The sequence below is a fragment of the Thunnus thynnus genome, chromosome 7 (assembly GCF_963924715.1).
Source record: "Thunnus thynnus chromosome 7, fThuThy2.1, whole genome shotgun sequence".
Classification (NCBI taxonomy): domain Eukaryota; kingdom Metazoa; phylum Chordata; class Actinopteri; order Scombriformes; family Scombridae; genus Thunnus; species Thunnus thynnus.
Genome location: NC_089523.1, coordinates 23948650 through 23975988, shown reverse-complemented (window position 1 = coordinate 23975988; position 27339 = coordinate 23948650). Strand labels below are relative to the sequence as shown.

The 27339-nt window shown below is 40.7% G+C and overlaps 1 protein-coding gene across 2 annotated transcripts in view; it reads right to left on the bottom strand.

Annotated features, from left to right (window-relative positions):
• Positions 1-27339, bottom strand: part of nxn (nucleoredoxin) — a 58838-nt gene that overhangs the window by 22060 nt on the left and 9439 nt on the right. The window contains exon 1 of one of the 2 annotated variants that reach the window (XM_067595075.1): positions 581-601. The exons of the other annotated variant lie outside the window; for it this stretch is intronic. The gene's annotated coding sequence lies outside the window, so the exon portion shown is untranslated. Of the gene's footprint in view, positions 1-580; positions 602-27339 lie in introns of those variants that run through there. 2 annotated transcript variants of the gene reach the window in all.

Below are 27339 nucleotides of genomic sequence, written 5' to 3'. Positions count from 1 at the left end.
TCAAGCATCTGTTCGCCATGTGATCCATTTTTGAGAACCCTGACTTGCTGTCGAACTCGCTCCTCGTGCTTGATTGTTGTAAATAACAATTCATCCTTTAGTAAACAGTGAGCAGCTTGGTGGTAGATGGGGTAAAGCTGCTGTCGTGAGCCAACTGATCACTAGAAAACTCTTATGAAAACAATAGCTTTTGTTATTTCAGTATGGACAACACTGTTCCTAATGAAATTAGCTTCTGAACACACAAGAAGCTCTCACAAAAAAAGTGCAAAGTAGATGTATTAAAAGGAAAAAGTTTATACGTACATATTTATAACATTTGATCTTTACCAACATCATACAATTCCGAGCAGATCGAGAGAATTGTTTGGACAGATATACTTTCAGAAAACAATGTGAAAATGTGAAGCGGCTGGCTGGAAAACTCTCAAAGTTTAAAGAAATATGTCGATATTTGCTGCTGAGAGTTACATGAGATGTTATGTGAAGTCAAGGCAACATACTTGTTCAGGTCAATCTCTGCAGGTCAATCATTAAAATCCTGCTGAAAGACCGAGTCAAGTGAGCAGCAATGATTTACCTCAACGCGGGTCACAGGATGACAGAAGCTCGTTGTGTGAACATTGTGTCGTCATGTCTCAGGTAGTAGTTTCTCACACCTTCTACCATCAGCCTGCATCTCATCAAGTCGAGGCCTGCAGGGCCTAACAGACAGACAGGGATGATAGAAAGCTGGTCTGGCTCTGGACCAACTGGACCTGCTCTATCAGTTACCTTAGCGTGACCCTTTGAGGCGGGCATTATACGCTTGCTGTGATCGGCCAACTCATGACTTGGAAAGCCTGGTGCATTTTTTGGAAGGTTTTTTTTTTTTTGTACGGTGTGTGCCAGAGGTGATACAACACACATACACACACACACACACACTCTCTCTCTCTCTCCCTCCCTCTCTCTCTCTCTCTCAACTGTAATCCAATGCCGTATGGGATGGATTCTGGCATCAAGTAAAGTCAAATATGCACAAACACACACACACCGTAAAACGTCAGAAAAGCACTTTGTATAGCCTCATTAAGTCTGTGCCACTGCAATACCTTGAGGGATCTCAAGCCATTACATATTAATAATCAGACAAAACACACATTAGAATAAGCCTTTCAGCACAACTTGATTTTCACGCATGTGCTCTTTACACTTACTGCTCAATTAGCTACAGTCAGCAAACAGACTCAGCAGCCGTGCATTCATTCTACCAATAAGACTCCATATTATGGTTTCTGTGGTACCCTGGTTTCCTGGAGCGCTGGCGGAGGGGGCAGGGGGGGGTTGAGTGTCGGGTTTAGACAGCTTCCCTGTTGTGACCTCTGTTTGACCCTGTATTTAACTCCCACCACTCCTCCTTTCGCTCGGGAACCCTGGGAAGTCTGCTAGAGCTGCAGCTCAATTCCTGATCCCATCGCAACACAACACATTAATATTTATGGAAATTTAAGGGGAACATTTCAGACACATTATCAGTGTTTCGTGCATAATCAAGGCAGCTCTGGATTCTTTATGCTCCAATCTATCCAGCACATCTTCACATTTAGGTGGCTGGTTAGCACTCTGTTGTGTGTGGGGTTTTTTTTTTTTTTTTGCTCACTTTTGGCCAATTTATAGCAAGACAACACATTTCATGCATGTAATTCAAATGATTTAATGACATCTCATTGCATCCTTGTATTACCGAGCAGAAACCAACCAGACCTACAATACTTAGACTGCATGTCTCGAATCGCAACAATTAGTCGATGGACAGAAAATGAATCACTAACTACTTTGAATAATCCATTAATCGTTTTAAGTATTTTTTAAGGAAAAGAAATATTAAAATCATCTGATTCCAGCTTCTTAAATGTGAATATTTTCTGGTTTCTTCAGTCGTCTTTGATAGTAAACTGAATCTTTGACTTATGGGCTGTTGGTTGCAACAAAACAAGACATTTTAGGTTGAGGCCTTTGGGAAAAAATGATCAATATTTTTCACCATGTTCTGACATTTTATAGACCAAACAACTAATTGATTTTACATGTCAAAATAAAGGCACCTGTATACCATGTGATAACAATCTTAGAAGATTGTGAATCCGGCCAGGTATGGGTAAAAGAGGGTAACATGAAATGCAGATTTTGCAAAGGTAAAGGAATGGTACATATGAATTTTAGCAGTATTATGCTACCTCACCGGTGTATTTCGCATAATTTCATATCATTCTGCATTATGATTGTTGGTTAGTAAATGTGGGTCGTAGCAGCAGTCATAAGAGTGAGACTGTGGTCTCAAATTTCAGTGGACTTGCTGAACTACCAGTATTTTTGATTGACGACCAAGGATTTCACCACAGTTTTTTTTTTTCAACTTTCATCTTGGATAGCCCAAAATCCCACAGTGTGAAGGGTCCTAAACACCACTGCACATTTTTATTGTCACCCTCAAGAAGCCAGATAGACTATTTAGATCTTGAATAATGTTCTGACCACATCCAATAAAGTATAATATACGCGATAAGTGCCACGATGCTGAGACACTGCGTACTTGGCGGCGTACTGTGCATTTTCTGTCCAATTGTACCCTCCACAGCCAGCAAGGAGTCCCATAAACCACAATGACACCCTGAGTCTGCTTTACCTCATAAAACAGCAAAGACTTCTAACAGAGGTAGCACACTGAGGCCTCAGCGCGTGAACACACACACACACGAATGTAAACTATATATAGCCATGTGTATCTAACTCCTCCAAATCTTCAGTAAATATCTAGTTTCTACTGCTGTGGGCTATGATGCACAATGGTGGGCTGCCACATCAACAATGGTTCCCATTTCCTGAGGGAAAGGATGTTCTTGCTCTTGCTGTCCGTGACCTGAGTGAGATTTTGTTCTAAATGGTGACATTGGGTTACATGGTGACACTTTATATCCAACCGTTAACCTGTTTCGTCCTCTAGGCTTATGCTCATTAAAAGTCACATCTGTTTGGCTGTCGCTGCAGACCAGCCCGTTTTATAGCCAAGCTGTACATCTGGGCCCCTCTCGTATCTCTCACAAGCCCCCACCCTACTCCATGCACGCCTTATTCTCAGCTTATCCCACCCCCCTGACACTTTTCACAGCAGCCGCGACAGATTCAGACTCCCCTAAGCTCCCTCTCCAATAGAATCTGCCCATATTGGCCTGTTGAAGAGCCTCATGGGCTCAGATTTCATTTCATCCAGATTAAGTATTTCACAAAACATCGCACAAATCAAATTTCCATCATGGCTGCACCACATGTCTGGGGCTGCAGAGGAAAAAAAAGAAAAACCCTTCACACAGGCACACAGTTTCGTTAAACAGAATATATTTATGTTATGCATATTATTAAATGAATGACTTCTCTATTATAGTCAACAATTGTTGCATTTTTTTGAATTAAAAAATGCTAAAGTGTCTGACAATTTGAATGTCCTGAAGTTTTATCTTAAGACACACAATTAAACTAAGAGTTTTAAGAGATTGGGGACAGTATTTCACTGCATTTACGTCAAGTACAGACTGTCTTACAAACCAGGATTAAAAAAAAAAAAAAAACAGGATAAAGAGTAGATAAAAGGAAAGACAGACAATGGAAATAAAGATTCAATTGAGAGGAGACAGTCAGGCCTGGAACAACAATAAAACAGGACATAAAAGCACATTGTAAAAATGCTTCCCTGTACAACTGTGCTTTGAAAAGTGATTTAAAAAGATGCTACTGATCTGGCAGAGTATTGCAAACGTCAGGAGCTCTAACAGCAAATACCAGGTCACCTTTTGTTACAAGCAGAGTCCTTGGAACAACCTGTAAGTGCTCTGCCAGAAGACATGAGGCACCGTCCCCCCACCCCCTCCTAAGTAGTTATAAAAAGGTCTGACGTGTAGCTCAGAGCCAAACCCCTGCTGAGCCTCAAAATAAACATCCATCAATTTTCCAAATACTTAAGGGTCAGGATTGTGGCGGCAGCATAGCAAGCACAGTATCTTTTTTTTTCTCCTCTCACAACTTCCTTTCAGCTTCTCATGGGGAATCTCCAAGAGCTCCCAGGACAGCTGATGCACTGGAGAGGGAGTATTATTGTGTCACTACATTGAGATGCATCAGCCAAAATAAGCTACATACTGTCATATCTGTAATGTTTCATATAGAGACTGTGGCCAGAGGTGAAGGTCAAACAAGCAAGACCCAGTGTTCATAACTTTTGGCATTAAAAAAGTGTTTTTGCATGTTTTAGACCATTAACTACAAACTACATATATTTTACTTTATCAGTTTTCTTCATTTTAGGGCTGCAACTAACTGTGAAAAATGTAAAAGTCAGTTTCCCAGGACCCAGAGTGGTCTTTAAATTGCTTGTTTTGTCCGAATCAAGAAGCTAGAACTATGTGATTTTGGCATTTTGGTTAAAAGATGACAAGCAATTGATCAATTATGAAATTAAATACTTGTCTGTCGATTTGTCAACCAACCAACCAGTCGTTTCAGCCCTAAAGAATTTCCCAAATAATACAGTATGTTCTGCATTCATAAGTCATTTTGTTTTAAAATCCAGAAGACAAACAAGCCAAAAATAGATGTTATGAATTTGGTTGTTTTTCCACATTTATAAAGTTTCTATTTTAACAACTATGAAATCTCAGTTGTGGAGTGCTCTTAAACACACCGACAGGGAATTTCTGAAAAACCAAATTACCAGCAACAATATACACAACGTGAGAAAATAATGCAGGTGATGAAATGTTATTAGCGAAGGATTACCGATGTCAAACAAGTTTCATGTCGCTGCACGTTCATTTTCAGGGAACACAATACTTGCAGATTTAAAACAAAATAGGCAGTATAGTCCTTTAAGTCTTGTTTGTTACGGGCAGCAGATTAAAAAAAAGCACCTTTTTCCTCTTCTATCTTTTTTATCCTGAAGGGCTGGGTGATAATTCCTTCCCTCTTTCCTGTCAAGCCAGTAAAGACGAGTTAATTTATGACTGGTGTCACTTTACATCGCAGAGTTGATACTATTTATGAGACCACATTGTTGTCAGGGCAGGCGTGGTCTGATGTAGTGAAACTATATACACTTAAAAAGCATGCCTGTGTTTTAACTCAACTAAAGAGGGACTTTTTCTATGAGATATGCATTGTGTTGCTTTTCACACAAGATAAGTTAACACCATATAAGCACTGGTAAGTCTTTCACTGTTACATGCTGCTAAAATGCTGTGTTGACAGGCAACACAGAAAGTAACATGAGGGTTTTTATAATTGTCAACAAACATCTGACAGTGAGAATGAATCAACAGCAGCAGCGGAGATGGTGAAAGAAGGTTAAAACAGACAGACAGATAGGAGGGAAAGAGACTAAAAGAGTCAATTTTCAGGGTCACATCGCCCTGGTGGAGGGCTGATTGACAGGGCAAAGCACTGGTTCAAAGTTCAAGCCTTTAATAGCCAGGCTGAAACAGCACAGCCTTCATGCCATCCATTCACGCCTAACCTCCATGCAACCCCTGATCCGCCCCGACACCACTGTCTCAGCTTCTAAATGAAACCCTTACAAGGAAAAAAAAAAAAAAAAAACCTTTTAAATAAACATTCAGTAATCTCTCTTCTCACCGTCTTCCCATGTTGTCGACCTGAGGGCCTCTTTTAGAAGGATTTGTCTTGTACACACCTGTAAAGACTCCAAGGAGCCAAGCAGAGCCAAGAAAAAAAAATAGCTACAGCTTTTTTTTTTTTTTTTTTGGAGTAATTTCCATTAACAGAGGTAAAGCAGGTGGTCCAGTGTCTGCGCTTGAAGCTTCCACTGCATCAAAAAAAAAAAAGTGAGCGGTGTGTTTGTAATTCAGCTCCACAAGCCTGACAGCGCAGATCTGAGGCCTCCCACACATGCAGGCGGAGGTCACCAGCCCTCACTAAGCCTTGGCTTCCTACAGACTCTTCTGATATCTTATTTCCACAGTTCAAGGGCTTTTTAGACAAGATGATGTAATCCTCAGGCACAAATCCTCCACTCAATCCAACATATATCCATTATTCATTCACGTTTTTTAACTGTTGAAAAGCCTGGAAATGCTCGGGCCACTGGCAATTAAATACTGTCAGAGTGATAATGTTTGGTTGAAATCAATGGCCTTGCAGTGAAGACTAGAGAATAAATTAAATGTGGAAGAAATGACGAGCTTGACGTGGATTTAATGGTGAATATCTCAGCTGAATAAGACAACAGGACAAATTCTATAGTTATGAATGCTATAATTTAGTAAAAAATGAGTTTCCCCAGACAAGGTAGTTACAACATAGTGTTATGAAGTGATGTAACTTAAGATGTACACCTCCCTTGAGCAGGTCTAAGTCATACCTTATTAAGTGTTGTCATGGTGGAAGGGTTTGAAAGATGAGAGAGATTAATGAGAGCTGGAGAAAAATGCCGCTGTAACCACTCTGTTGTTTGTGACAGACACTGTGGTGTTATGTGTTGACTTTTGTTTGATTTATGACCATCTTCATCTCAGTAAAAAAAACAAAACACAGACTTCTGAAATCATTAACGAGACGATGTTTGATGGATAAACACACATTCCATAATATGTTATCTTACTTTCCGTCTCCAGTCAGTAGTGGCTTTTTCTCCCATTTTCAATACAATACAACAAAATACTTTATTTATCCCTGTAAGGGCAATTACATGCAGCAGTTCACCACCCAGATCAACAGATACAGAACACATGTAGATAATAGAAAAGAAAGAAGCTAAAAAGATTGAAAGGCTATAAACTTAGAAATAAACTATATGTGGAATTGTTGGAAAATAACTATACATACCTAAACAACTATCTGAAAGATACACAAAGTAATGAGGCTGTACAAGCGTTTGTGAGACTGGTTAGTGTGAATCTGTCCATATAAAAACATAGCAGTTTAGTGCTGACTTTACTATTGCACTTACAATCAAACCAGCAGTCTGTTGCAACAGACTGTTGGCTTTAATTTCCCCACAAATCAAGCTTTAATCTCAATTTCATGACAGTGTGTTTGAGATACATAGCAGGACACTGAGGCTGACATCTGAGCAGCTCATAAGCAATTTCTCGTTTCATTTTCTGCACAGACATTATTTACTCAGTTAAAATGGTGAGACTTTTCTTTGTTTTTTAGAACAGTTCATCTCCTGTGTTTTAAACATTTCAGGCTGCACAGCGGAGCAACACAGACCTCTGTCTCACAGTGATTTGTCATCAGGCTTAAAAATTCAAAAAGGAGAGGAAAACCATTAAAGCGTGCCAATAATCAGGAAGAAAAATGCAGTGCGGCTTTGTGTTTCAGTCCTTTTACCAGAAAGAGAAGATGACAAACAGGAATACTGCAACATTTGTTAGCCAACAGCATCTTTTGAAGAGCACAACACAATGCAACTCTAACAAACGAATCCAAAACTGAAAATGAATCACTACTGCGTCCGTAAAGTTGTGACCATTAGCTCATGTGACCTTTTGTAGTGAGTGCAAAATGGAGTTTGGTTCAAAGGGTGGGGAAGGGGTGTCCTTTCCCGCTTGGACTTCCTCCAACAGTTCTTTGGACTCAGCTACGGGAAACCTGCACATAACTGCAGCCAAAACAAAATGGAAGAAAAGGAAGAGGCGAATGAACCTGAAATGACTTTCCTGAGCTGCTATAGTGCATGAATAAAAAAAAAAAAAAAGCACACTGAATATTCTCTATCTTCATCACTGACTGGTGTGTTTTAAACAATTTAGCAAGCATCTTACATAAGGAAACATGAGTAAGCCAAATGCCTTATAAACCAATTTCCTGAGTGTGATCCACAGTCTAAAGATAAAGCAAATATGGCGTCCTGCTAACGAGAGAACCCTGAATGCATTATTGTCCTGTGCTGGTTTTGAAAAGCTGTCCAGGGAAATGTGATTAATGTTTTCCACAAACTCAAAAAGAGGAAGTCCCAGGAGATTTGGACAAAGAGGGAGAGAGAGAGAGAGTTGCACTTTTCAAAGTAGTCAAGTTCAGTACTAGGCTAACATTAAACTGAGGAATCTGTTGCCAAGGAAGGAGGCCCTCCCATTAATGTGAGTCATGGAAGACCACAAGCAGCGGTCATAAAAATGCAACAGCCAAGAGCAAATTAAATGCCAAAACAGGGGGGAAAAAAAAAACTCTGAAATGGTTTTCCATGCACCTCCAAATCAGGGGGAAAAAAAGATAATAACCAGCCCTTTTTTTGTCTCAATAACTGTCCTCATTAGTCCAGATGTGACCGGCACTGTGCAACGTCATTCCCCATCCTGACGGCTACCATTGAGCTGCGAGCGGAGACAAAGAGGACACACATGGGCGAGGTGCAGCTCTCCCTGCGTCTGTGGCCGTCTGGAATGTGCTGCTGGTTTACTGGGTTTATAAATAACCGTCAGAAACAGACAGACACAAAAGGCGCTGCTGTTCTGAGCTGGACCACTCTCACAGAGCAGCCTCTCCGCCCTGAAGGTTACTACCAGCGTCTCACCGGAACAGTTAGCACCAGTGCCCAATCCACCCACCCACCCACCTACCTACCCAGCCTGCCTGCCTGCCTGCCTGCCTGCATGTGTGCATGTGTGTATCCCTGCAGCTCCAGCATCACCAGTCTGGATTCAGAAAAGAATGGTCAATGCAACCTTTAAGAGCAAAGAAAGTGCTAGTGTGTGTGTGTGTGTGTGTGTGTGTGTGTGTGTGTGTGTGTGTCTGTGGGGGGGGGGGGGGGGGGGGGGGGGGGGGGGTTAGGTTTAGTCAATTTTTTTTTTTTGCCAGATGACGGCTTTTTTCACAACCATCAGACAGGTTTTCACAATAAATTGTACTCAAGTAACTTTTCAACAGCAACACCTGTCGTGGTCCAGATGTGTTCATTTAAACCGGATGTTAGGTATAAACGTGTATATTGTTACAATATCTGTCTGTCATGTCTGACCCCTCTCACCCCTGCTAGCCCCTCTTCCGTAAACTCCTCTCAGAGGAAAATCAGACTGAAACCCCCCAGAACCAGGACCACCCGTCACCTCCACAGCTTCTTTCCCCAGAAAGACTGTAAACACAGCAAAACTTCACCTCCATATCTCAATCAAAATTCATATTGTATATGCTGTGTCACTGTGTATGTATGGAAATCTCATTTTTTAATCGTTGACTATATATATATATATATATATATATATATATATATATATATATATATATATATATATATATATATATATATATATATATATATATATATATATATATATATATATATATATATATATATATATATATATATATATATATAGAGAGAGAGAGAGAGACAGAGAGAGAGAGAGAGAGAGAGAGAGAGAGAGAGAGAGAGAGAGAGAGAGAGAGAGAGTTCATTTACATTCAAGAGTCATGGCACACACAACATATGCATTCAAACATATTACATTCAAATGTATATCTACATTGATATTTATACTTCTATTTATATTCTGCTTTTTCCCCCCACACACACAGTTTTTAATCAAGTCAACATGCGAGCACAGAGTCCACCCCCGCTACACACAATCTTTGTAAATGACTGTTGCTCTCTTTCTTACACTGTTATGTTTGTGTTTATATTGTTTAATGTTCATGTTTATCGCTTTTTCTGTTGACATCTGGACCACACTGAATTCCTTGTACTTGTTACTCGATGAATGAATCTGATTCTGATATTCTGTATACATATAAACTCTAAACTGTTTAGGTTGAATTTGTACTACAGGCATACGGTGAACGTTTCAATCATATATTCACTACTTTCAGCTATTTTAACTCTAATCTAATTAGCTTACTTTTAGCTAACTCCAACTGTTATCCATTAGTTTTAGCAAGCTTTTTGAACTGTTCATTCATTACTAACTACATAACTTTAAGCATTTATCAGTTACATTTTGCTAACTGCAGTCAGATAAAACTACTATAAATGTGAGTAGCTAGTCTTAACATGTTTAGACTTCCCTGCTTGCTTGCTAACTAGTTTTCAATCGCAAGAAGTGGTGTTCAAGTCCTACAGCATGTGGGTATATTTTCTCAATCCCCACTCTCCCCCCCCCAATCTGTTGAGCTACTCCACAATCTTTCCACGTCTCACTGGCAACTGTAAAAAGGACTCCCTGGTGTATAAAGACACAACCCATCTGATTGGGACCAAACTGTGAGACAACATATCAACTCAGACAGGAATAGAGTTTGGAAATAATGAGACAATGTGGCTGTAAGGATGTGGTTGTATTGCATACCAGCATGAAAAGTGGCAGCCAGTTATTTGAAAAGCAACGAATGCTTCTGTGCAAAACTATGCGCTGCGCTAGAACTGATAGGAACAGATTATGACGAGAATCAATCCGTGCTGCCACATTACAGCCTCCATCCCTTTTCTCTTGGTTGCTGGGGGAGCAGGAGCCTGCTGCTGCCAGCGCCTGGAGCTTGACCAAGATAGAAATCAGCCTGGTTTTTATCTCTCAGTCCTCTCGTCACCTTTCCAGTCCTCCATTCCATCTTGCCCTCCTCCACCATTGCATTGAACGCGCTGGAGAGGTAGGGAATTGAGGGAGGAGGGGAGGGGTGAAAAGGTGATGGGCTGCACAATAGCCAGTCACACCGCATTTAAATGCTTTTCTGCAACACACAGTCGAAATGGAAAGTGAGGAGGGCTGGACAATATGTACTTATGTATGTCCTGTTCTTTGCGCTGTGGAAAATTGGATTGTGATGCTGATTCTGCTCTCCAGTGTGATTTGTCAGTGACACAGTTTTCTCTCAAAAATGCCACAAAGAAAATACATCATCTGAACCAGCTCTGTTTTCCCTGGCCAGGAAGCATGGCTTCTCTCCTTTTAGGGCGCTAACACAGAGTCAACAATGACACGGAGGGAAAACAACACCGACTGCAAATAGATGTGTCTGTGTCTAATTCATCACGTCTGTTAACACCCGAATCCCACTTTTTCCCTCCATATATCAAAAGAGAAAAATGTATTCCACAGCAAGATGGCATAAAATGATATTTACAAAGAAAAGAAGAAGAAAGGGGAAAGAAAAAAGAAAAGACAGCTTAATGGTTTCTACACTGGCTGAAGGAGACGATATTTGTAAGGCAACATTGTATTTGAGGGAACATTTCCTGGTGGAGATTTCCATTTCTTCCTGTGGGTGTGATGTGATTGACAGTGATTTGTGTGCACTGATGTGAAAATAGTTGACTTGGCAACAGTGATAACAATACAACAGGGGAACTTGACTAAACCATGCCAAACCTCAAGGACTAAAGTGATGGATTATTTAACTCTGGCAATTTTCACATTTTGTGCTGTTTTTCTTTTAAAATGCTATACAACAAAACAAATGGCGGCTTCCTAAAGCCTCATTTCTCCATCTAAGCTGACTGTGTGCAAACAAACCAAGAATGAGAGAGTTTACAAACCTTACAAATATATATTTTTTTCTATTATCCCTTAAAGTCGATCCACAGGAAGTGTATCGCCTGCAGTTCTGATAATTAGTAGACATTTAACAAGCAAAAATGCCAAAAACCTGTCGCTAACAGGTTCTCAAATGCAAGATGTTGCTGCCTTTCTGTGTTTTATACCTTTTCTAATTGAATATCTTTGGTTTTGGACTCTGTCAGACAAAACAAGCTATTTAAAGACATCATCTTTGGCTCTGGGAACAATTTTCTGACATCTTAGACTAAACTTTTAGTCAAATAATTGAAAAATAATCAACTGAATAATTGAGTTACTTGCATGTCCTGTAACATCCCTTGTCACACGTTAAAGGATGTTAAGATGACCATAGTGCTGCAAACAAAGTTGTCCTTAAATGTTCTTTTACACTTATACTCACTGTGTGGTTGCTGTAGCCTATTTTTTACTTTTACAGGTCCATTCAAGGCCACCGGTGCTTTAACCTCAGTGTTTAGAGACATGCAGAGCGTCGTTACTTTGCAGACACAGATGCAGCTGCTGGTTGTAGACCGGATCTAATTAAATGCTGTTCCACATTAACAGGATTGAGTGAACCTACAGATTTCTGCCTGCTCCCTCCGGCCTGTGAATGGCACTCGGTGTAATGCATACGAGCAGGAACCGGACAAAGTGTTTCCTAGAATATACACACATCCTGCCAGACACAAGTGAAACCGACATCCGTGCACAAGGATGACCAGTACGCATTGTGCCCTGGCGTGGTGGAACATGGTAGTTACGGTTGCACAATGGGCAAGTGGAGAGATTGCCACAGTTGAAGCTGCTTTTCAAGACTTTGAGTCTTTATGTAGCCCTGAGTGATATCTAGAGGTGTAAGCTGTAATGTCACTCTCAATCTCAGTCTAATTACGGGTTGAGCTTTACCTCACTCATCTGGATTGAGCTTAATATATTCCATCTTTTGCCTCCAGCCATCTTGTTGTGACTGAGCTTTAGGGCTTTGGATCAAAACCCATGTAGCTCATGTTTTGCTTCTCGCGCTGCCAAATACCAACCAGGAAACTGTGGTCTGTCCAACACATAGTATATGTGGTGGCCTACAGAGCGCACTGTTTGTAAGTGGTTGCATTCTCAATCATAAACTAGCAGCTAAATCTGAGTGTTGAATATGGGTTTGCTCATAGAGGCTTTTGTCTCAGTGATGATTTAAACAGACAATAAGCTATATACTGATCAACAGACACTGTGAAATCGATTCTGTTCCACCCAGAGCAAACTCTGTAGCATAGTGCTCAGTTACAGTTCAGACTACTCATCTTCTCCTTGGATCCAGCTGGAGAATTAAACAGTCTAAATGGACAAAACAAAAAGTATGACGATATCTGAACTGAGAGCTTTGAAATATAAACAGCAGGCCGGTGTTCTTACAAATAGAGAGTCCATATGGGAGTCTGCTGCTCTTCGCTCTCTGTTTATGCGCTCACTCACATTTGTTGAGACAACAGAACAACTGGGCTAGATCTCGGCGGTCACTGCTCCACATGACTGACTGCAATGACCGGGGGTAGAAACAAGTTTGCTCAAATAATATTTATAATTTCTGACAGATAACCTACCACAAGCAGACCGCACAGTCTGCTCTTTGCTGCTTCATGTCACTTCTGCTCGCCCCGAGCTTTATGGCTCTGAAAAGTTTCCTGCTATTTCATTTATCCCTATACCATGACAGCTCACTTTAAAGTCCCAGTGAGACAGAAGTTAAGAGAGTCTCTAGCTTCTGTTCTGTGACGCGTTTCCCAGTGAAATGGAATATTTGAACGGTGTACAGTTACATCAGGGATTTAAATCAAATCCCTCACATTTGATTGGACCACTAAAAAAGCTACAGAGGACTGTTGGCTCCACACACACACACACACACCTCCCTCACCTGTTGTTAGATCAGTAGGAGGATGAGGGAGAGATGAATGGATTAGACCTCAACAGCCACATTGTTTTGGAAATGAAGGTTTTTTGCTCACTGATACCCAAACACACGTCTCTTCCTATCTCTCTCCATATTGCTCTGTTAGCTACTACCACCCACAGACGGTGAAGTGCGGTTTTATATGACCGCTGTGGCTAGCTGCCTGCCCAGTCATATCTGATTGGATGAACTTTTGTAAACACCCTTGAGTGCAGGATGAGTCATCAAACATTTGAAACCGTTTTACAGGAAGAGAAAAGACAGGAATCTTGATGTAAAAATACTCTGATACTGATTTTTTTGACCTATATTTGGCACATAACAAGAGCTAAATGAACAATGAACACAGGGACATGGGATTAAAACTGGGAAAATGTATTTGTCATTTCTCTAGGACTTTAAAACAGCTTGAATTCATTCAGCCTCTGCTGGAGAGACTAGAATGAAGTATATCAAAGAAATGGCCCTGAGGTCCTAACATTGTTTTTACTGTGTCATTGCAATAACTGTAACATGTAACCTTTAAGGCATTGCTGAATTACTACATCATGTGAAAATGGAAAAAAGCTAGCGTGAAACAAACATTTGCCTTGGTCAAAGAACTGGTTGAGTTCTCAATGCCCAGTAGAGGCCCCTAGACGCTCTAAATTATAAAGTACAGTACCAGTAAAAAGTTTGGACACACGTTCCCATTCCCCTGAATGAGATAGTGTGTCCAAACTTTTGACTGGTAATGTACATTACATAATAAGAAAGTGTTGAGAGGCACAAAAATATACTCATGATTTTGCTAAATTTACTGCCTTTCAAGTAGCTGGATTCTGCTCTAACAGAGCTCCTGATAGTATGGTTAGAAGAGGGCCTTGAGGGTCATTAAAATAGTAGCTAAGATGCTGTTTTTTTTAGAATTTGGGATCAGAAATTTCATTGTAAATATTATGTGTGTATATGTACATTTTGGCCTGAGGGTGGCCCAAAAGCAAAAAGTTTATAGAGTCAGTGGAAAAATGGAAAATAGTTAATCTGTCCAAATTTTATGGTATTCTGCACATCAGATTAATATTTCTTGGGTTCTTGGGAGTGACAAAATGAAAGGAAAAACCTGACTAAATAAGCTGAGGAAACATTACAACTGCTTCTATACAGGAGACGAGGGGGTCACTGAATGGTTTGACGAGTGTAAAAATGTCACATAATCTCAACAATCTGGAAGATTTTGAATGATAGACAACGCTCTCCACCACCATCATGAAAACACTAAATGAAGGAATATTTTTTGAAAGAATGGTTTTCATCTCTCCGTTAGAGCTCTATGCCAAGGAACACTGAAGCTGTGCTGGCTGCTCATACTGGAACACACTTTACTAAGACACTGATGTTGATTTTTCCTCCAATTTGTCATCCATCTGTAAGATTAATTGTCTGGGGAACAGGGAACTTTACATTTTATGTGATTTTGGCTATTGGCAAAACTTCAAAGTGTTGACGATGGTGCCAGGCAAAAGGTCAGGTGATCACCAAACTATCCATCTAATATCCTTTTTTGGGACAAACCAACTAAACGACACTGCCATCCTTGCCAAAATTATCTTACTTTATAATTAAGAGTCACGATCATTTGACATTAGGGGCAATTAGGTATCTTAACACTGTATTCAGCTTTTTGTTGATTAGTCCTTTTGTCTCTGGCAAGAAAAGAATCTGGAAAGCAGTTGTGCTACATGATCTTTTTCCCAGAGGAATACAATGTTCGCTTGTGTAGCCCACCAGATCAGTCTGGGTGGTCCCGCCAAGTGAGCAACAAGTGTACCAGCCTGGACTGGTTCAGCCCAGATTGGACTTTTGTATGGGACACTTTCTTTTTCACTCTGACGCATTTCTCTCTGGTGAAAAACGGCAGACTTGACAATGCCATCCTTTTTTTTTTTTTTTTTTCTTTTTTCATTTTTAATGAGCTCATAAACATCCTGAATCGACTTACTGTTTCCACAGGGAGATTCAGTCAGCAATTTTCATACATCATACAACAAAAACAAACAACAACAACAAAAAAAAAAACCCTCCGGCCTACATGGAATTACCATGGAATATAAAAACAAAAGGGACATGATGCAATGCTGTTTTTATAATTGATTTTCCTCCACAGTCCATTCCATAATGGTCTACAGAAATCCAATAACCGCTAATTGCTCCACCGAACATGAGCACTTGGCTCGTAATGACTCCATGTCTTTCACACTCAATTTTTTTCTCATGTCTCTATAACTACAGCTCATCTCATGCTATAGCCCTGTAATGAATTCACAGCTCAGAGCCCCTCCCTTCCTTAGATCTTAACGATTAAGTGAAGTAATTGCCCGAGATTGCTCAGGGTCCACTCGGCTATTAGAAACCCACCAGTCTGGTCCCTTAGCAACAGAAATCTGAAGCCAGAGGAGGACTTCCCGTGTCAGTCAAAGTGCAATCACAGAAGGCGGTAGCTGTTATGAGAGGTAATGTTTTAAGAACAAGATGCTTAGTTTTATACATATCCTAACCTTCAAATCTGTCCCTTGTTGTCATTCTTATGTCCACCATGAGTCTTTCAGCACAGCCACCGAACAGCAGACAAGAAAAGGAGCTTTGCAGGGATATGTATGTTTAAAAGCACTGCCTATATTTTCCTAATTGGAGGAACCTAAAAGCACCCTCTGCCAATACAGCCACACTGCCTGCTTTCTCTGGGAAAATCTAACATCTAGAAAAGGCTTCAGGAGGTTTATTTGATTAATTCCAAACAGCTGCTTAATTGCTGCAGCGTTGTGTTCCATTAGGGCATGATGAGCAGCACAGAGTCGGGCTTTAGAGGAGTGAAAAATAAAGCAGATATCCTGGTCAAAAGATCCCTTTCATTGTACTAATGATATCTCAGTCTGAAGGCATCTGCCCAGTGGGAGAAAAAGATAGTTTGAGCGCATCTGTAGAAGCAAAAAACAGCTGCTGTGTTTTATATTCCCATATAATCATTATCAATACTGAAGAAAGGACGCTGATTGATTAACCAAGCTGTCACTAATATCTAGATTAGCAAATGAGCGTTGTGACACTTGATGGCTTCTCCTTGATCTACAGTGGCTTGGATTATACCCACTTTGGACAAAACCGTCCGCCAATGAATGTAAATGTCAATCAATTTAGATAATATCTAAATAAAAGTCATTAAAAATGGGTTAACTTGTTGTTTTTGGATACAATAGTCTAACTCTCATCCACTGGCTTTACTATTAGCTCTGCAGATAAATATGCATGGAAGATAATGCTGTACTACATTACTATACTATGTAACTCCACATATTTTGGGACACACACACACACAAAAAAAGACAGTTATGATGGTTAAATGCTTAAAAGTTAATTAGAAGTTATCCATCTCTGCAGGTGGGAAATGTGGCTCCTTTAAGGACACTGAAGTCACAAAAGAAAAATGAGCAGTCGGTTCAGCAGGGACTTTATCAACAGTAATGGCCCATATTGAAATAAATCTCTGGAGCAGGAGTGTAGCATTGATGCTTAACAAGCCCTGTCGAGAGACGGCTTTGCATATATTGAGCAGCATTGTGGGAGCTTTTGAGGCAGCGCTTCAGTATTTGGGAAGAACAGGGTTCCACGCTACATCCAAACACACAAGTATGCTTCTCCTGGAAAAAAACCCCCCAAAAAAATGGTTTTCACTCTCAACCCGGCTAATAATTAATACCATCTCAACAGCAAAGCAGCCTCTAAGTATACTCATAAAAGCTTATTAGCCCCATGTATCAGCATGCTCCAATTGTTTATTTGAAGTGGATTTCTGGAGTGTCACTGCCTTTCAGGCCCTCCTCCAGCACTCGCTCTGATTCAACTTGAGTGACAACGACGCTTGTTGCGGCCCGGGGCAGAGGGCAGGAATCACTAAGTGAGGGCTGAAATGAAAAGACCAGCCATTGTATGGTTGGCACAGGGTAAAACGCCAGAGCAACTGCAAGCAGGGGTTGACTTCATAAGCAAGAGCCCTTTTAGTTCCCACTGTGAGCAGCACATCAGCGATCCCGGGCAGCCAGCCGCCAAAGCCTGAAACCGAGCGCCAGCCCCCAGCCGGTTCCCCAGCGCCCGCGCCTTGATCTACAATTACCACCCGTCACTTGCCATTCCATTGAAGAAAAAAGGCAGTTTAATGCATAAAGGGATAAATGGGAGAACAATTACATTTCTAAATCATGCTTAAAAGAGTCACAGAGGAGAGTTACAAGTGGAGGAGAGGTCTGCTTATTTGGAAGGGGGAAAAAAAAAGATCCACAGACCCCCCCCTGTGTGTTAAGAAGCTTCAATATATTGAGATATTTAACCTTGAGTGCCTCAGTAATGCCTATAAATATCCATGCCAGAGGATCTCTGTTGAGTCAGATGGAACATATACGGTACAAAAAGAAACTTTGATTTTTATGACAAAAAACAGACTACAGAATGACAACAATGAAAAACAGAAGTATGACAAAACACATCTTGAAGAGAGGAACAACAAAACACTTCAACTCATTGTTGTTTTTTTTCCCTCCCTTGCTCAGCAATGCTTTCCTCCTCTCAGCATCCTTTGGGTCTCTGTGTCGAGATTCCATGTTGAAAAGAGAGCGATATCAAAGCAGACTATAAACAATGCATGACAAGTGCATTGCATCCTGTAGTTGAGCCTATAGTGATGGGCCATCCTGCTGCCTTCAGGCACCAAAGGAAAAAAACAAAACAAAACAAAAATAGGAGCCATCAAGGTGCGCTGATGAAAAAAGTATGAAGAAAAATGGCACCTACACTTAAGATATCAAGGATCTTGTGCTTTCTGTTAAATATCTAAAACAACTGAAGAAGCTTTGCAGTACTTCCAAACATTCAAATTTGCAGCAGCTCTTTGACTGATTGGTTGATGTTGACAACACTGCGGGGATGCCTGGCCTGTGCAGGATGGGGGGGTTGTTAGAGAGAGGTTGGGAGGGAGTAAAGAGCTGGAGGGGAGGGGGTGCGGTAAAGAGGATTACGAGGGGCCAGCAATGAGGGGTCTATTGTTAGAGCCTGAGAAAGTGTGCAGGAAGAGTGGCACACACTCTGGAAACCAACCTGAAACTCTGGCCTCCCTGATGAATAACAGGAAACTCTGAGATACAGGTCTGCACAATAATGCACAATCCTCCCTCGTAAGCACTGAACTCAGGGCTCTAGCTTAAGGACCTCCCGTCGTCCCGGAAGAAAATCTGGAAGGATGTAAATTAATTTTGGGACGAATTTGGGGTGAGTTGAAAAGAAAAAACGCGTGTTGACAGAGCAGACGTTAATAGCAGCAACTCAACATGAGCAAATCCGAATAAAAGTGCTTTGGCTCGGTCTAAGTGGCCCATAGTGAGCCCCAGTGTAGTCGTTAACCATCGGGCCCTCAGTAACACGTCGACCAGGCCGTCTGACTTCAGCCCTGGCTGGTTCATCAAGGACTGTCCCTGCACCAGCTCTGCCATCATAGCTAGCCGTTAGCTGTTAGCTGGATTAGCTCGTACTTCTAGCTGTGCTGAAGTTAACCACTGATGATATTGTAGAAAAACAAAGATTTTAAATGTGGGACAGTCCACATTAATTTTGGGATGTCTTATATTGTATTTTGGGACAGTTCCAGGAGGATGGTGAAAAAAAACTTAAGAAAAACAAAAGGTTAAGAGCTGTGGCTGAAATTATGGTGATGTTCAAGGCTTTATTTGTACACAACAGAATTTATGAAGACGGGCAATCCACAAAATGTGTGCAACATAAAAAAATATACATATCATGGGAGTAGGGTGACCAGACGTCCTGAAAAATTTGGGACGGTCCCGAATCTCGAATCCCGTCCTGTTTGTCCCAAAAATGAGACTACACCCGAGTTTTGATTAGTTATAGCCTAATAAAACATTAAAAACCGGTTGTTATGAAACATTCTTTTGGTGTTGCCCACAGACGGGCACCATTATGTCCGTAGCCTACATGAATTATGGCTGTTGAAGTTTTTTTTAGCTGTGTACAGTAGTGCCACGAATTGATAAACAGCGACGCATAGCAGCGACACATAGCTACAATGTTGTTGAATTTGAACATTTACAGAGAGGAAATTAAACCATCTTGATGAAATGAATAAAATAAAATGAATTTTATGTAACGGATAATGATTTACATACAACACAGCCATTGTGTTTCTTTTTCCTAATGATAGACAGTTGACTTCATGAACAAAAATAATTTTAGCATTGAGTTTTGACTTTCACATGTTTTACTGTTCGTTGACACTGAATGTACTGGAGGTCACGCCCATCATGGCCACGTGGCCACGTGACCACGCCCACCCCCAACTTCCCTGACTCGAATTTCACCCCGTTCTCATCTGGTCAGCCTACATGGGAGCAACGTAGTATTTGAGTGAACTGTCTGTTTAACATAATTTTGACAAGAGCAATTGCCTGTTGGAGAGCTTCCATTTTTCAGAGGCTGCGTTTGGCAGGCCGAGATGACAGAGTGTTGCTCATCTGGGAAAAAGCTGGGCAGGAGGATGTTGCTATGAGGCAAAACCCACCACGTCTGTAAATGCAATTATCAAAAAGACCTTGGGTTGGGGCCTATGAACGATGAATACATGCGGCTATTAAAGTGCTATGAATCTGTGACAGAAGAGAACCCACTTCTGTTGTCGTTACACATCAAAAGACCCTGAAAACCTATTTTCTGAATCGGCTTCTTACTATGAGTGATGGGGTCCATAATGAGAACAACTGTTTTGGCTATTTCACATGAGAGATTTCTGTCTGTGCAATTTTTTCTTATGCTATTCTCACTGGTTGGAAGTGGGCGCACACCAATCAAGAGTTAGCAACCTTTGAACTAAAATGTGATGCCATTCTTTGCGGTTGTTGCTCATATTCTCAGACCATTATCAATCTCAGTCCTGATTAACAAGACTAGCTGAGTTTGTATTTTAATAATAATAAAAATAATAATAATAAAAAACTGTATTCATACGGCACTTTTAAAAAAACAAAGTTACTATTAAAACATTTTAGTACTACAATTAAGCAGTAAAATCAGACAATTAAGATAAAATGCAATAAAACAGAATAAAATACCCCCTTATATGAATAAAAATAATAGTAATAAAAAATAAAAACAATAAAACAGATAAGACATGCTGGAAATAAAACAGTGTTGTATCGATTAAATAAAGGCCTTTATAAAAAAGATAAGCTTTGAGAAGTGATTTAAAAGATGTCACTGATTCTGCAAGCCTCAAATCTTCAGGCGGGGAGTTATACAATACCCGACAGTGTTGTTTTTTCCCCCAAAACTTTAACTTGATGTTGCTTAATCATGAAGATTCACGAAATAGAGAAAAACTGAAGGGTTGTAACCGTGTTTTAAGGAGCTTTAAAAGATAAAAAAAATTGATTTATAATAGTAATAAGGCCGTTTCATGTGCTTTTTCCACCTCTGCCTCTCATAGAAAAAGAAGTAAAACATCCATCGAACAGAGTATCATCAGCAGCAGGAAAACACATTGATAGCAAAAATACAAGGAAACCTGACCCAGTTTCCTCGTCCTACTCTTTTGTGCTGGTGGGAAGAGGACACTGCTGTGGGGGTGGAGTCTATAAAAAAAAAACAACATAACAAAATGGTGTGACTGCACAAGTGTGTGTCCAAGCCCCTCAGGTTGATAATAAATCTTCGTAATGATCCTGTCCACACTTAGGTGTATGTTCCCGCTCCATGTTGCAGCTTTTGACCATTAAACTTTTACTGTATTTACTTTCAAAAATGTCACCACAGTCCAGCAAATCCCTGTTAGGTAGCTGCTAAAAAAAATTCCTGGAGCTACATTACATCCTTTGAAATTCTTTCAACAGCCAAGGAAACAGCTGCAGTTGAACAGTGTTGACTAAGCTAGCATACTGCAGTAATTATTTCAGTCCTCATGCTGGCATCCTCCTACAGCTGCTCACACTTCACCACTGGCAAACACAAAAGCAGGCCCGGGATGTTGGTTGGAGCCTCGCTCTTGTTTCTCGTCTCTCACTCCCCCATGTTAACTTTGTGCCAAGTACACAAACTGTACCACTAAACCCCAAAACCACCAGCATATTTCCCTCTGGCATCTATCTACAGTATATAAACAGGCCATGACTGGAACAGATTTCCATCATTTAGATAGAGAAGTGTCATCTATGTGACTAAGCACGGGAAGCAGTAGTGAGTGTTATTGTACAGGCATAAATAGGCCTACTGCACAAAATCAGAAGTTACATTCATAACCGCAGCATGGGGGTATCAAAGCGGAGTCTGAATGAACATCAAAAGCATGTTAATCTCAGGAATTTTACATGGAATATTATGACACGTAATGGCTGCAATTTCAAGATCAAAGATGGTGCAGATCATTGAAAATGCACCATTTCCTTCCTGCTTTATATCGCTGTTTTTCAGCTAAGAAAAAAAAAAAAAGAAAAAGGAAAGGGTGAAGGGTTTTGTTCGACTCCTCTGGCCTGTGGGTGATATTGTAAGCTGGAATCATCAAGGAAGAGGATGCTGCCTAATTAAAATTTGATTCTAGGACAGCAGGTTTGGCTTTCAAGGCCAAAATAACTCAAGGGTCTCACAACGGAAGAGGAGCTGAATGGATAAAGGGGAGCGAAGCGAGGGATGGTTGTAAAGCAAGAAATAATAGAGTTGAAAGCTTTGCCTATTCAGCTGAGCTGCAATGAGATAAGACCAAACAGTAGACCACACCTGCACGAACAAGTGTGTTTTACAGAGATGCTTGTGTTTTTTTTTTCTATTTCAGACAAAGGACTTGAAATATTTAGTGTATCTTTTAACAGCACATTTCCATTTCGTCAAGACTCATGGCACTACTGCGATGCCAGAAGACCCGCTTCAAAACGGTCACACTCGAGAAACGCCGGCGTATTATTAGTTAATATTCCAGAGCAGCGTGTGGTGCGCCCATTTCTCCAAACTGCCAACTAATCGGCTGCAAAAGACATGCAATCTGTTATCTCTATCCATGAACTTACATAAACCACTCAGCTTTCCACGGAAATATTCAGAGCTTTGAGGCCACGCCAGATATTTAACTTGGCTCCGCTTTCAGTTCCTGAGAGTGGATAGAGGAGGGACATGTTAAAGGTAGGCTGGAAAAAAAAAGAAAGAAAATGTACAGTTTTTGTTACAATTCCCCACTTTTATTCTTAAGGTATCATATATTGTTATGTGCTTGAAACTGACAAATGCCAGTTCTGCCTTGTGGGAAAGGCTGTTTATTTGAAAAAAAAAAAAAAGGCCACCAATAATAAGCTTTTAGCATGAGTGATGTCAAATGCAGCTTTGATATTTTTGTGATTATGCTCTGATGCCAGTAATTAGAGAGGGTAATTACAGTACACATTATAAACATACTGTATCTCCACCTCACTGGCAGGTCTCTACACAGATTTCTTACCACAACAGAGTAAAGAGGGTTCCTCGCGCTCCCTCGCTCTCTTTAACTTAAAAGAAGTGCAACTGAGGAAACGCAGAGTTTCATAAAATACCTGTGAGAATTTTCACAGCCTCGGAGAACGCTCTGGTTAATGTCGTCCTGTCGACGTTTTTCTTTTTCTAAATGTATTTTTGGACAGGTTTTTCTATCTGCAGTACATCTCTACCGCTCAGAGAGCGAACACCTGGAGCAACAAAGCGACGAAGGGAAGCGATGAAGTGATGAAGATGCCTTTGTTTCTCAGGGGGTTCGGCCACACCGTGAACTCTGCGGACGTGGAGAGAAAATGATTCCACATGTAGGCTTTTCAACTACAATGAGCTACTCTTTGCACAGAGAGAAAGAAGCGCAGATCACAACGGCGCCTTTTGGTGCGGGTCAGCCTTCTCACCTTTCTCACTCAACCTGGTTTCATTCATACCAGAAAAACCTGCAGTCATATTTTCATTTGCAATAATTCTTTAGCTTTATTCCCCCCTTTAAGTCTTTTTAAAAAAAAAAACAAAAAAAAAAAACATACTACATACCTCTGGCTCATGCTACTGACCATAATTATATGATGAAAAGAGAGAAGGGGAATAGGTACAGGACTTGGCAGAAACACTGACATTCCTTATGCAAAACCTTCATCAGCAGCTTTTTTTTCTGCTTCAGTTCATCAGCTTTGTTTCTGTAGGACACAAATAGTTGGCTATTGATGCAGCTACACTAAAAGATACTTAATTATGCTGGTATATATTGACCTTTAGAAAAAAAAAAGCAGACTCGCTGACCACAACACAGACTGGGGTTGTCAGAGCGGAACCGGCTACCTTTGGACTTAAAAAGCACACCTGCTGCTTCCAAAACCAGCAGCGCTGTCAAATGAGCAGGTGGCGAGTGACATACTGGTGAGCTGTGCAGCAGAGGGAGGGTTAAGTATTTCGTCTGTGTTTACTCACTCCCTGCACTCGCACGGTCTCCTGACTCAATTTAACACCTCACAGGCTACAAGTCACATCAGCAGGAACGGTCACATGCCTTCTGCAAGTTCATTTCCTTTGGAGAAAGTAACTTTCAAGGACATCAGCCTCAACTCTTGTTCATGTGTAGGATAATTTGAAAAATCTGTTGTGTTCATACAGCAATAACTATGGAATTATACAAAATTATAAGAATATTTTTGGTTAGAGAGCTTATTTGGATGAAAAGACAATGCAAACTATTTTTTTAAGATCATCAAATCATCAATAAAGTAGAAGACTGCAGTGACTAGAATTTTGTCTGCATGGAAATATAGTTTCTACAGGAAACACTGCTGTATTGTGAATGTTTTACAACCATCTTCAGGGAATGGTTCTTAAGCTTTGACCTTTAACTGTACAGTGAACAATGCAGGTCCTATGTGGTCGTCTATCTCTTGACATGCTATTTTAAATAGGTATCCAGAAGACTGAAAGTAAAAAAAAAAAAAAGTGAGTCACAGTCAGGCCCTTCGCCAGAGAAAACGAATTGGACGGGCATCCGATTTTCCCTAGTGGAAGTGGCCATTACGTAATTATTAATAGTGATTTTTACAGATCAAAATTGTAAGTAAAGCCTTGGAGTGGGCAATAATATAAAAATTCAATACAACAATAAGATTTGCAACTTTGCCATCAATCTTCCAATACAACCTACATACCATGTTAAAAGGGAGAGCTACACCCATATTTGGTTTGGCAAAATCTCCTACAAGTTGATATAATCTCACCCAACCGTAGCTAAACTGGTTTCTGTCATCATATTCACATGATGAAGTTTTACAGTTTAAGCACACAGAGGCTAACACACCATCTTCCATTAAATACACCATCCTTCCATTAAGGTTCCTGAAAGAGCATTAATAAATACAGGAATGTCACTCTGATAAAAGCTTGTAGCCTGTAGGAAAGTTCTGCTGCTTTAGACTGTAGAAGGTCATACTCGTTCTTGGGAATTTTAACTCTGATTCGTCTCAGATTTCTCAATTTCACAGTCTTCCTCAATGGATGGAGTTAACTCAGTGTTGTGCAAAAAAGCTAGTAAGTTGACCATGAGTCAGGACCTTTCCGTAAAACCCCTGCTGCTTGTGTTTGGGTGGGCACAGCAACCAGGCCGAGAGCCCAACAAATAATGTCAGGACCTGGCATGCAAAATGCTTTAAAATGCCGGCATGATGCTATGTTTCCATAGTAAGCGGACTCAAAGTTGGGCACAATGGAAGTTGGACCAACTTCAAAATGTTCATGTAAGAGTATGTTCACATTACAGTGGCATTATGTACTCTGAGCCCAGAAAAACAGAGAGGAAGACGAGCGCTACCACTTCTAAAAACGACTACCGCATTAGACTGACCACAGCAATTACCCTGTAGGAAAACAATTTAGTGAGCAACAGTTCTGAAGTCCATAATTTGATGTTGCATCCAATGAATCTTCTCAAGATAAGAGCCCCGTGACTGCGTCCGTTATCTCTCCCTCCGCTGTCCTCTGAGAAAACAGCACCAATCTTCGTGTGTCTCAACACTGAGTGAACAATGTCCAGGACAAGAAAGAAGCCGTCCACAACTCTGTGTGCGCCAGTAATCTCTCTTTGAGGACCCGCCGTCTCTAATTGCCCGGACACTTGTGTCCGAGGGCTGCTCTCATTCCTCAGTGAAAAGATGAGACCTCTCGTGCTCCTTACAACAGGCTTAAGCTGATAAACCCTTTCATTCAACATGGCCGTGGGATCGGTGCTCCATGCAAACAGATTGGGTTAAAAAAAGCCCAATCAAAACAGCGATTAGCCTCCAACACAGAGGCAGAGCTAAGCCACAGCACAGCCTCAGCAGGGGGTCCACTCTCTCAACCCACAAAAAGTGTCTGATGATGTGTGTGAGCCTTTTCTCACTTGAACACGTTCCTAAGTGCAAAAACACGAGCTGGAATATGTCTGGAATGCATGCAGTGTGGTTTTTATTGGACAAAGATGTAGCGCAGTTGATTTGAAAATGGGACGTGACAGCTGAAGAAATGCACGGACTCAAAAGACAGAAAAACACTCCAGTCTCACAGCCAGCATGGATCCAAGGCTACTTCTTCACTCAGAGGGTGTTCAATGAGAATCTCTCTCTCCCTCCCTCCCTCCCTCCCTCCCTCCCTCTCCCTCTGATGATCGGCATCTCTCATGATACACTTTTTTCCCCATTGTGGTAGTGGTACCTTGCCTGCATGAATCTTTCCTCCAATGTTTCCCCCAGTTACAGGCAGCAACATTGCCAGTACCTCCATATGGGCTACCATCAGTGCATGCTCTGGTCTATTGCTGTTGTACATTATACAGAATCCATGTGGTTTCTCTGCTGCAAGGTCAGGTGAAGTTCTGTACTTGTTTACTTGACTTGTGGCTGAAGTGAGCTAACAACCTTACACCGTACACTACATTCTATATCCCTGTTATAAAAAAGTAGGCTTTGTTTAGAGGAGATTTTATTACACAGCCTCAACGCTTTAAGTTGGGCAGAAATACATTTTGGATGACCTTATTTTTATTACAAAAACAAACAGACATGTGCATGGTGTTTCGGAGTTTGAAAAGATGATATGTATTTAAAGCTGCACTAATCAATATTTTTATATTAATAACAGGCTAAATGACTATGTGGAATATGAAAGATGTCATTTGTAGTGATAAACCCACAGAGAATTATCACCCGACTATAGTTCCCCTCAGCTCTGTGGAGCTTTTCAGCATCTTTGAATTCATTGTTTTGGTTTTTTGGGCCTGAAACTTTACCGTTTTGGTTCAGGCTCTCATGAGCATTGTTTCCAGATGCAGGCAGTCATTTTTTAGTTAAAAGGTAAGCTACTAGCCCGGCACCAAACAACAGACAGACAAAGTTAGCAACCAGCTGGTGAACAAAGTGGAGTATTTAGCAGCTAAAGAGAAACATATTTAGCTGGGGGAGACCAAAACAGAGCTAAGAGAGGAAATAGAGTTTAAGAGTTTTAACAAAGTTTGAATCTCGACAAGCTCAAGACACTGCAGTAGATCTGACCCAAGAACACTGAGATGAATGAATTGAAAGCAGCACATAGAGGGCACCAATTTCCTGGATTAAAACTAATGCAATCAGAACAATTTAAAAGTTGCTATAATCACATCACAATTCCACACATAGTGGCTTTAAAATCACATCACTATGCAGGTAAACCATTCTTCACTTGTATAACCCAAAAAAAGAACCTTATCGTCTTTCAATGGCAGAAAATATTAACCAGCAGGCTGAAAAATAAGCCCAACTTCTTGTTGTT